Below are 11,469 nucleotides of genomic sequence, written 5' to 3'. Positions count from 1 at the left end.
TTTTTCCCTTTTTGATTTCAGGTAGAGAAGTGTAGAAGTAAAATAGTCCGATTAAATGAAATATCATCACGGACATGAAGTGTTTGTGCATTTTTTTTATTTTCAAAATTCATCAAGCGGGCCGGATTTAACCCCCCCCGGCGGACCATTTTTTGGCCCGCGGACCATATGTTTGACACCCCATGCCCAAGGCATAACATACCAGTCAATTCTGTCTGAGAGTTAAATCAAACATCTCTTTCTGGGTTACTCCTGATACCGAGGTAATATGTAACAGCAAAGAGGGGATAATTTTGAGAAAAGATTAATTCTGTTTTGTGATCTTTTTTTTTTTTGATGCCACTCCAAATTGCTTGGGTGGTACACACAGCCAGCGCACTGGCCCCACTCTGCTCTTGGCACAGTACCTCAGTCAGTGTTGCAGTGCAGTCTTCAGCTGCGCGTGAATTCATGCCTTGCCGTGTGTTTGCGTCTACAAAAGGAAAGGAAGTGGAGCAGAGTGACGGATGAAGCCTAATTTGTTCATTTATGCCACTGTGAAATAACAAGCACCTATCAGTCGTGGAGGTTTCAGATTTATTTCTGCTGCCTCACTTGGAAATAGAATTAACAGGAACAACAACGGCAATCAGCGAAATCTTCACTCATGACATATTCCTGTTCAATTATTCAAAGTGTTATCTCAATTATTGATTGGAATTTCAAATTCACCCAGTATGGGTCATTTTCTGCACAACCGTGTCTGACTACACTCTGATGCACATTATCGCAACGTAATGAAGCGGCATGAAGCCACAGGCCTACTACAGTGAGTCTGTCGTAAACGTTAACAAATAAACAGGATCTTAGTACATAAAAACGCACTGTCGTTGCGAGTAAAATAGTTCAACTAGGTATTAGCGGATACAGATTCTATGGTATCGATGTGTCCTTAGTCTACGTAATGGGTGTCAAATTCATTTTGCTTCACTGGCCGCATACAACCCAATTAGATGTGAAGTGGGTCCATAGTTTTCCCTTTTGCTTTCATGTGAAAAAATGTGGGCCGGACCAGTACAATCACACCTTACTAAATTACAATAAGTCCATAGTTTTCCCCTTTGCTTTCATGTGAAAAAAAGTACTATATTAGGTATTTATTATTTTTATGTATTCATATTTAACAAAATAATGATAATTTTACAAAAAAAAAAAATCGTGTATTTTTTTATTTTCAAAATTCATCAAGTGGCCCGGATTGAACACCCAAGTGGCCCGGTTTTGGCCCGCGGGCCATATGTTTGACACCCCTGGTCTAGATACATATATATATATATATATATATATGTATATCATACATAATATGAAAACAAATACAGACAAAAATATGAATGTGGTATGTAGCGATGGGTAGCATAAGTTGACATAAAGCAACGAAAGTTATACATTTTTTAAAATTTAAATCCGACAGCAGCAATTGTTATTGCAAAATTCAAGGATTTTCACAGTAGAGATGTAATGATAACCTCGATTCACAAAAGGATGTGGATGACGTTTTTTTTTTTTTTTTTTTGTTCACGATACGATTTTATCACAATTGTTTTAGGTTAGTAATCGAGGACATCGTACAGACATACTGTAAGTGGCCTCTCGCCAGAGGTCACTGACTGGTCATGTGCTCGGAGCTGGCTTGTTTCCTAAATCACTAACATGTCCGTGTGCGGCGGGTACTGGACTCCGAGGTAGCTGTAATGGTGTTAAGAACCATGTCAGGTGTAGACTGCTGTAAAAGGATTTCCCCCGCTCCCTGAGCAAATCATATCAACTTTGACGGCTTTCTTCAGTCTGATGATCTCTGAAGAAGGACATCTGTACACGTGTTTCAATGTACACACACACATATATATATATATATATATGTATATATATATATTTATATATTTATATATATATATTTATATATATACATATATGTGTGTACTGTATATATGTGTGTGTACAACAGTATGTACAACAAAAATTATTCTATCGAATATTTACTTTAAAAACATATTTATTTAATAGCATAATAATAAAAATAATTGTTATTATTATTATTATTATTATTATTATTATTATTATTATTGTTGTTGTTGTTGTAAGTCCTGTCTGATTGACATGCTAGTCATCCAATCAGGACACCTGCATTCAACATTGTGAGTGTTTTCTTAAATACTACGTGGAACTGAATTCTTATTATTTTAAATTCAAACTGGCAACATAAAATCAACTATCATTTTATTTAAGTAAAAAAAAAAAAAAAAATCAAGTCAATTTCCTATGTCTCAAGTCAGAAAAAGACTTATACAGACCTAAACCTGTGTCCACAGGTTTATGTTTTAACAGTACCAGGTTGTGAATCGTTCCTAAGGGGCCGCACAGAGAGAATAAAAATACTATTTTTTACTCTTTTTTTTATTGATTTATATAAAGCTACATGGTATGTTATTTTGGAAAACATCACCTAGATGTCAGTGTAGGCTCTCAGTCATCCAGGTCGTCTTATCTAAAGCAGTAGTAAGTAAGGGCAACTGGACTGTTTCAGCTCTTTAAAGACGTTTTCCTTTTTCATCCTAGGGGCACAGCTGAAGAAGCTTCTCGTAACTTGTAACTACTCTGAATCACTGAAATCTGCTCGTTTTGGCTCATGACTCAGTTGCAGTTTTGTTTTTTTTTTTTTTTTCATGCACTGTTGGGCCTCAGAGAAACTAAAACAGAAATGGCCTCGTGATGAAAGAAGGCACCAAACAGAAAGCTGCTCATAAAATCTTAACATTAAAGTTCAAAATGTAAAAAAAAAAATAAAATAAAATAATTACTAGCACTATATTACTGCATTGCTACTAGTGCGGTGGGATTTTTCTTTTTGCATGAAACCGCCGTGCGAAACTAATGAAAACCACTGGAAAACCTCTAATAAAAAAAAAATAGAAAAATATTTTTTTTGATTTATTTCTCAAATCTAGTCACAGTAAGAACCAAGTTATATGATGTATATTTGTACAATTTTCACTTTTTTTTATCCTTTGGCTTTGTTTGCGACTTGTACTCAGGTGCGACTTATATATTAAAATATATAATTTCACGTTTTTTTATTTTCATACTGACAGCCTCTAGAGGGCACTCTAGGCTTCTGTACCAGTATCTGTTACTCCTGTACCACTGAAAATTTACGTTTGTTTTTGTCAAATGTAAATTGCCACTGGAGAGCACTGATGCAAGTTATACTCCGGAGTGACTTATATATGTTTTTTCTTCTTTGTTACGCATTTTTTGGCTGGTGCGACTTATACTCCAGAGCGATGTACAGTCCGGAAAATACTCATACAAAAAATGTAAAAAAAAAAAGGTTGAGTTATTGACTGCACTTGTACATTTCCACTGTACACTCTCAACATTAAACCCTTTCTCTCTGCAGCAAAGTCTCACTTTGTACAGAACAAGAGCTGAGCTAGCCCTTACCACAGACAGAAAAATCTATACAAATCTTGTAGACACTAACTCCATGAATTAAACAAGCTTTAACTTGTCACTTGTGATCACATGGCCAGATGGAATGTTCACGGACTATATCCGGATGAAGAGGAAAAACCCAATGTCGGAAGCAATGTCAATGAGAACAGTGAGATCTTCAGGAAAGACAAGACCGGGAAAAAAATCATACGAAACCCAAGCTACAAAAAGACCAAGTTTTGAATTATGTTAATTAAGATGATTAAGCTCATGTGAAAAAGTGGTGGAGCAAAGAATCAGGGGGGGAAAAAAAAAGAGGGAACAGGGATCAGCCACATAATCCCTCTGTGTACACAATGTGCAGTGAAACAATAGAAACAGTGGCGTCAGGATGATGGATGAGGAGCCAGTGGGGGTTAATGAACACGTGGATCGATGCTGGACCGGCCCAGCTATATACTCAACGCCGCCTCCATTAGTTTCCAGTGCCTAGTGTCAGAAAGCGCGGTGGACTGTCTGCTCGGTTGAGATTACAATCAGCTGTAGCACCTGTGCATTTCTGTCCCTGACGTCCTGCCGGGGCACCTTGAGCACAAGCTCTGTCTTCAGAACTCAGGGTAATGTGCTGGAAAATGAGCCGGTCTGTGGTTACTAAAAAGTCAGCAAAACACACATTGATTTCTTTTGATGTCAAGCCCTTGTGGACATTTTTGAAAGAATGCTAAGGTCCCGCAAGGGAGGAAAAAAGTGATTTTTTTTTAAACAAATAATATTTTGTTTATTTTTTTTCAAAACCTCAAGAGTGATCAAGAATCGTGGCCAGCACCTGGTTAGGAAATGTATGTGGGTAGACATTTATCTGAGGGTCACTGATATATGTTGATATATTTAAATATATTTAATGTATTTAAATATATTTTTTTACTGTATGCTCAAGTAGTTGTACAAGAAGACTGTTATGTTAGAACAAAATTCACTGGAAACTAGTAGGACATTTTTAACACCTAGTGAAGGGATAAAGAACTTTTAGTAATAAAATGAGTAAAATTTTAATAAATATAGTAAAAATAGATTAAAGAAAAAAAATCAGCATTATGTCTGTTGATTTTCGGTTGTAGTATTAATGGAAAGAAAACCTTTTTCATGAATACAATCCAAATTCATTTTGTATTTGTAAGGATGAAATCCAAGGGTGTCAAACATATGTCCCGCGGGCCAAAAATGGCACGCTATGGGGTTAAATCCAGTCACTTGATGAATTCTGAATCTTGTATGTCCTTGCATGAAAAAGGGATAAAAAATGATTTATTATTGTTATCTATAGGTAATTATGTTATCACTGTACTGATCCAGCCCACATGACAACCAACTAGTATTTGACCCCTGAACCAAAATTAGTTTGACACCTTCCCTTAAAAAAAAAAAATATTTTTTGACAAAAAAAATTGCATTTTGTGTTTGTCAAAAAAAGTTTTAGGAGTTTAATAAAGATAAAGGCCTGTTGACATAACCAATCCTTTCTATTCTCACTAGCACTAAATGTAGCTCACTCAAACATTGCTAATATTTCTAGTGGTGGTTTTGTTAAACGCTCAGGTTAACTGTTTTCACCACAAACTGCTATGTTAAAACACATTCAAGTCTCAACCTAGCATGAATAACGCAATAGCAGGATGTAGTTAAAATGGCGTAACAGTACTTAAATGATGTACCACATTAATGGGTTAGAACACCAGGGACCGTTGATGGGAGTTGGATAAAGAATCCTATGCAAAAGTATTCAGGTCAAAAACTCGACATGCAACGCTGACAGTAGTTGTAAAAATCATGGCTGTTATAATTAATCCTTCAACTTCCATATGTTTATATCAATTGAAAAACAAAAAAACAATAACGCTATCAGTTGATTTGGTCCAACACCAATGTGTTCACTGTAATCTATGATGAGAATTAGCCTTTTGCTAGTCTGTGCCGCACTATCACAGCAGTGTACATTTCCTATAGCTACAAAAATATATACTTTTTTTTTGCTAACATCTAAAATTGATCAAACTTTACAGGGCTGAGTTTTAGCTTCAGGCTAACAATGCTAGCATCCAACAATTGCTTTTCCTACAGTCAGTTCTAAAAGGTTTTCCACGTAATATCCATATCCGATTACATTTAATTTCATGCAAATAACTACAATATTATAAGAAAATATTCATATTCATTGAAATATAATTTGACAAAACATCTCTGACATGAAATGTTTGTGCATTTTTTCACTTTCAAAATTCATCCACCGGGCTGTACTGAACCCCCCCAGCGGGCCAGTTTCGGCCCATGGGCCGTATGTTTGACACCCCTGATCTAAATCCTATCAACATACAGTAAACTCTTTCCACTTTGTACTTCCACTGTCTTAAGCTCCGTTGCCAAAGCAACCTGCCACAAAAGCACACGAACCACATGTTTTCTTTCATGAAGATCCAGTAGAGACCGGAACTCATGACGAAGTGTTAGGGTTGCTCAGTGTGAACGATTAATCACATGACACCTCGGACAAATCAGTGAATGCCCTGTACTTGTCAAGAACTCTGTCACGCCAAGTCACCAACTGTGATGCTAGCTGAACAGGCTCCCCCTCAAGAAAACCATCCTGAGATTTTTGAGGGAAACCGTGAGTGTTATCGTTCAAAAAATGCAAAATAAATAAATGCCAATATTTGTTTAGATCATATCTCGGTCTTTTACGTTTTTGTAAAACGCTGATAGGTTAATAAGAGCTCAGCAGCTGGGAAGTGTGACATTGCCGATAACTAGAAATGAATAAAAACAAAAATGTGTTTGATATTAACTTGTTTAAGTTAATGTCCTTCTTAACCTTGATATAAACATGAGATTTCAATTTAGTTTTAATTAGAAAAAGTCTGGTTTATTATCACAGACATGCACTCTGGGTCTTAATATCGGTTAGTGCTGATTAAAGCAATGAATGTAAACAAACTACTAACGTAACTTCATGTAACGTGGTTTCTTTTCATAAAAGGTTAAATGGCTGCCATCATGGGGAAAACAGTGAAACCTTGAAATACGAGCATCCCGACATACGAGCATTCCAAGATGCGAGTAAGCCTTCGAGCAAATTTTTGCTTTGAGATACGAGTAAAAATTTGAGATACGAGCGCGCTTACAGACGCAGACGCTAGGTGGCCAAGCACTCGGAGCAGCCCCCATTGCCTCACTCAGGTGGCCGAGCACTCGGAGCAGCCCCCATCGTCTCACTCGCTATTGTCTTTGTGTTTGCGTTATCTACGTGATTTCCTCGATTTTTTCTGCCCTAAGAGAGTGAGTGGTAAAGGATGGTGGTGAGAAGAAGAAACGCCTGATGACCATAAAAATAAAGCATGAAGTTGTCGATAGATATGAGCGTGTTGGCCGCTAAAGAAAGAATACAAATCAAAAGACATTTCATTAAATAATGAATATTTTCACATAAACCTGTACTTATTTGCATGAAAACAAAGGAAGAAAAACATGGACCTATTGTTATTTATAGGTACTTATGTTATGGCTGCACTGGTCCGGCTAACTTAGCATCTAAGTAAAATGAATTTGACACCGTTGCCCTAGTGGGACGGCAGTTAGGCCCGTTTGCGTTGCAGATGTGTGGCGAGCGATATCGCATTTCCTGTTTGAGTTGCAGCTGTAGGTCAGGTAAAGTAACGGGAAGTGTTTCAAAATTGGACCACTTTAGCTCGGCTTGTTCTCCAATCAAAGAAAACATGTTTTCATATCATGCCACCACCCTCCACCCTCCCCCCAAATCCCATCTGGAAGTAAATCACTTCCTGTTTGACATTTTTAACCCGCGTCACGCTGCCAGGACAGCCTCCGAATCATACCTGCACAGACGGCATCGTCATCCATCACATACGGCATAAAGGAGTGTCACGTTTGCTCTCAAATTTAATGACACTTAGAGCACATTAGTGACGGTGGTTACATGGCAGAGGAATTACTCATGTGGAGAGAGGATGCTGAAGCGCTGAACCGTGCGCCTCGAGGGAGGTCGCAGTTCACCGTGTATGCTAATTAAAATAGCTTTGGATTGTTTCGCTTTCGAGTACTCCCCCGTGCCGCAGTGATCTTGTATCATATGAGATGAACACAATGATTGTGCCTGCTGCTGCAGACGGCCCCCGAGTTTAAACGCCTACGTTTAAATTAAACAACTGCTCGGTGGAATATTTTAATGCTCCGGTAGTCCTGCTGGACACTGGATTAGTAAACTGCCACAGACCGACGGAAAACTGACGGAACTTTATTCCATCGCAAGCGCCACATGGATAAAGAGGCTTGTACAATAAAGATCCACGCTATAAAAAAACACAAATTGCCTTTCGCCAAACTGGAAAAGAGAGCCAGAATGTTCCTGGACAGACAGCTTGGGAGCCAGACACTTGAATGAAATGATATAAAAATCCCATTTTTGTCTATGTACAATGTCATATAATATTATTATATTATATTTATTACAAAACAAAAGCCTTTTATAGTGGAAACCACACAATATCCAATCCAGTTATGGGTCGTATTATGGGACCGGGGGTGTCAAATATACGGCCTGGGGCCCCAAACCGGCCCGCTAGGCAGTTCAATCTGGCCCACTTGATGAATTTTGAAAATACTTCATGATCAGATCATGATATTTTTTGTTCAATTATATTTCATTACATATGAATTAATAATAATAAATATACCAATATTCTTCGTTTCATGAAAACAAAGGGGGAAAACGATGTTTAATATGTTACGTTTGCACTGGTCCGGCCCACTTGACATCTAATTATGTTGTATGCGGCCCGTGAACCGAAATGAGTTTGACACCCCCGTATTAGACGGTTCAGCGGGCTGGGAGCCGGCAGTTGATGATCCCTGGCATATATCATAAGACAGTGTTAGTTATTTACCCTCATTTCAAATGTAAGTAAAAAACACATTCGTGTTCGACTGTACAATTAGCAAGAGTTTCAGCCTCATCAGTCCAACGCACTGAGAGAGGGGGAAGAGAAAGATGAGGAGAACAGCAGGGGCTAGGAGGAATTTAGCACACTAGAAAAATGTAAAATCCCATCCAGCATTAGTCATTCCAAAGCAGAATGGTAACAGGAAAAAAAATGTCGGAACTTTCAATTTTAGTGGGTTACCTACAGCTTCAAGCACTTCAGCTATTTATCGGTTTTCCCGTTAGTTTAACTCCAGTTTAATAATGGCTACATAAGGTTAATTATATCTTTGGTGAGTTTTTCTAATCAGTTCGGAATTAGCACCAGCAGCATCTTCTACTTTGGTGAAATAGAAGAATGACTGTAGGTCATCTGGGTTCATAATTAATATTTCACACATGCTCTTCTTATGAATGATGCTAAAGGCTTGAGATACAATCCTTTAAATCGCCCGCGGTTCTCAACCCCAGCTTGAGATACAATCCTTTAAATCGCCCACGGTTCCCAACCCCAGGTGCAGGGACCGCTGCCGGTCCGTAGGTCATTTGGTAACGGTCCGCAGTGAGACTTCAGTTTTACTAATTTACTTCATTAAAAAAAAAAACAGTCATATCCCTTCACTTTTCTTTTTGAAAAATCTTCTGGCATTCAGACTCTGATACTAAGAGAATAAAGTCTAAAAGACGTTTTATTTTGAAATTCTAACGATTCTTGGTGCGGTATTACCGGTCTTTGGTACAAAAAAGATTGGGGATAGAAGCCTTAAATGAATAATTAAATTTATTTACCATCGGCAAATTAGTTATTGTCATCAAGTGGACCAGACCAGTACATTTATAACATACAGTACAAGTCCATGTTTTCCCCTTTGTTTTCATGCACACATGTACATCAGATATGTATTATCACTTCTTCATGAAGTGTTTGTGTTTTTGTTATTTTCAAAATTCCTCAAGTAGGCCAGATTAAACATCGTAGTGGGCAGTTTTTGGCCCACGGGCCCTATGTTCGACACCCCTGATCTAATCATACTAACACCTAAGCCTGCTACTGGCTCTTCATGCAGTTGTCTGAAGACACTGTTCGAGCCAGTCTTGTTTTGACTCCGCCCCTATTTCCCATCCGGCTAAACCGAAGGCATCTTACCCACAGAAGCTCTGGGAATGGGCAGATTGATTAAGTCATTTAATGATTATAGATTTTTCTAAAGATAGCAATCGTGTCCTCCTGCTGTCCTCCTCCCTCTCCGTCCTATCCTCCGTACTTGGACGTCACAGTTGAATTGACTCGGGCCTTAGTTACTTTTAATCAGAGATATTTCACCTGAGAACGAGCAGCACAGAAGTAGAAATGAATAAAATCTCCAGACAGTGCCTTGATGTGACTTATTATAGCAACCAATGATAGAGGTCTGTGAATGAAGTCTGGGTATTAGTGACTCAGGGACATGCTACCAGCTGACAGGACCGATGAGTCAGCTTTTAATTGCACACCTTAGTCTTTTCTGGTTCTCTAAAAAGTGCTTTTGACATTTATTTATTTATGAATGTTTTATGTAGACGCACCAATCGACTGACTAGCGACTGGATTTGGCTGATCGACAGTCATGACCAGTCGATTTGCAAGTGATCGCTAATATCGGCGTTAGCTTAGAAGTACCTCACAGTGAACCAAAAAAAAAGCTCCAACGCTTTTATATGTAGCAGTAACGTTAAATGTCGTTGAGTCACTGCGCCGCTGCTCGGAAGAAAAACAAAACCACAAATCCGACAGTTAAACATCATCGTCCCGCCGATTACGCCTAGCCAAATATGCCTAGTCAAAGCTTCTGTTTTTCAGATATAACCATACGAGAGAGTTAAAAAGAAAAAGAAAATTAATGTTCAAAAAATAGCACCCTGTAGCTCAAAAGCTAAAGTTTGCACTTTATTAATTTAATTTGGTAATTTTTGGACATTTTATTTTTAATGACACTGTTCTTGTTCCTTAGTCATAACAAAAACAACAAAGTGTAAAAATGTGTCTTGTTATGCAGAGCTACAGCTAAAGTTTTTTATTATTTATAGATATACTATACATAGATATATACTCCATCTGACTTCACTGTTATTTGCTGTAAAGGTACAGTAACTTATCTTCATCTTCAAAAGAAACATCGACCCCATTGTTATTTAAAAACTAGGTGACTTTTAGAAAAAAGAAAAAAAAAAACCACCATTACGGCAACCGTAGCCAGAAAGACTGATAAGAGCGCAACAATAGCGGCAAAAACTTTTGGTTTTGTTTTTTTTTTTTTGACATTTGGCAGGTGCCTTGTGTTGTTGGCTTCACATATCTGCTGCTCGCATTCTCCCCGCTAATTATGTTTCCTCACAGTACGGAGCTCGGGCTTATTATTATAGCTGCGCGTCTGCGTGTCACAGTGAATGGGAGTCGCTAAGGAAAGGCTTTCCTGGTGTTTTCTGCCATGTTAAGCAGAATGCAAGATAAAGCCCCGTGCAACGTTGGGATTACAGCTGAAGCCACGGAATATAGTGTTCTCTCCCGATTCATCCAACAATGCTGTAATTATATCTTAGGGGATGGAGTGGAAAAAAAAAAAAAAAAAAAAAAAACCTGAAAGAAGCATTCATGCTTTTGGTTCCATGGTGTAAAATCATGTGATTACACTAACAGGACCAATGATTATTCACCCAAATGAAAGGTTCGTTACGTGAAAGCAGGAAAGTCAGGACAGCGGCTGTCTGCAGATGTTAGGGGTCAGTGTCTGACTCAATTATTAGATGCCATTGCCTGACGATCAACCGTCAGGTCTGTTGATCTTCCCATACAAAAGGGACCGGCCCTGGGAAAATAGCTTTGGAAATAACTTGACCTAATTCTGTCTTTACGTAAGGCCCCTCCGTGATGGAGATGATGCTGTGGGTGCAAATAATGAGATTATTTAAATATCAACATAGAGTCTGTCATGCTGGGATTGGTGCAGGGACGAGCCGGGGCTTGATTA

The 11,469-nt window shown here is 38.3% G+C and overlaps 1 protein-coding gene across 7 annotated transcripts in view; it reads right to left on the bottom strand.

Moving 5' to 3' along the window:
* Positions 1–11,469, bottom strand: part of cnih3 (cornichon family AMPA receptor auxiliary protein 3) — a 55,850-nt gene that overhangs the window by 37,627 nt on the left and 6,754 nt on the right. The window lies entirely within an intron of this gene.

This window comes from Cynoglossus semilaevis, unplaced genomic scaffold, assembly GCF_000523025.1.
Source record: "Cynoglossus semilaevis isolate Cse_v1.0 unplaced genomic scaffold, Cse_v1.0 scaffold476, whole genome shotgun sequence".
NCBI lineage: Eukaryota > Metazoa > Chordata > Actinopteri > Pleuronectiformes > Cynoglossidae > Cynoglossus > Cynoglossus semilaevis.
Note: the sequence above shows the minus strand (reverse complement) of the source record. Positions and strands in the feature narration are given on the sequence as shown.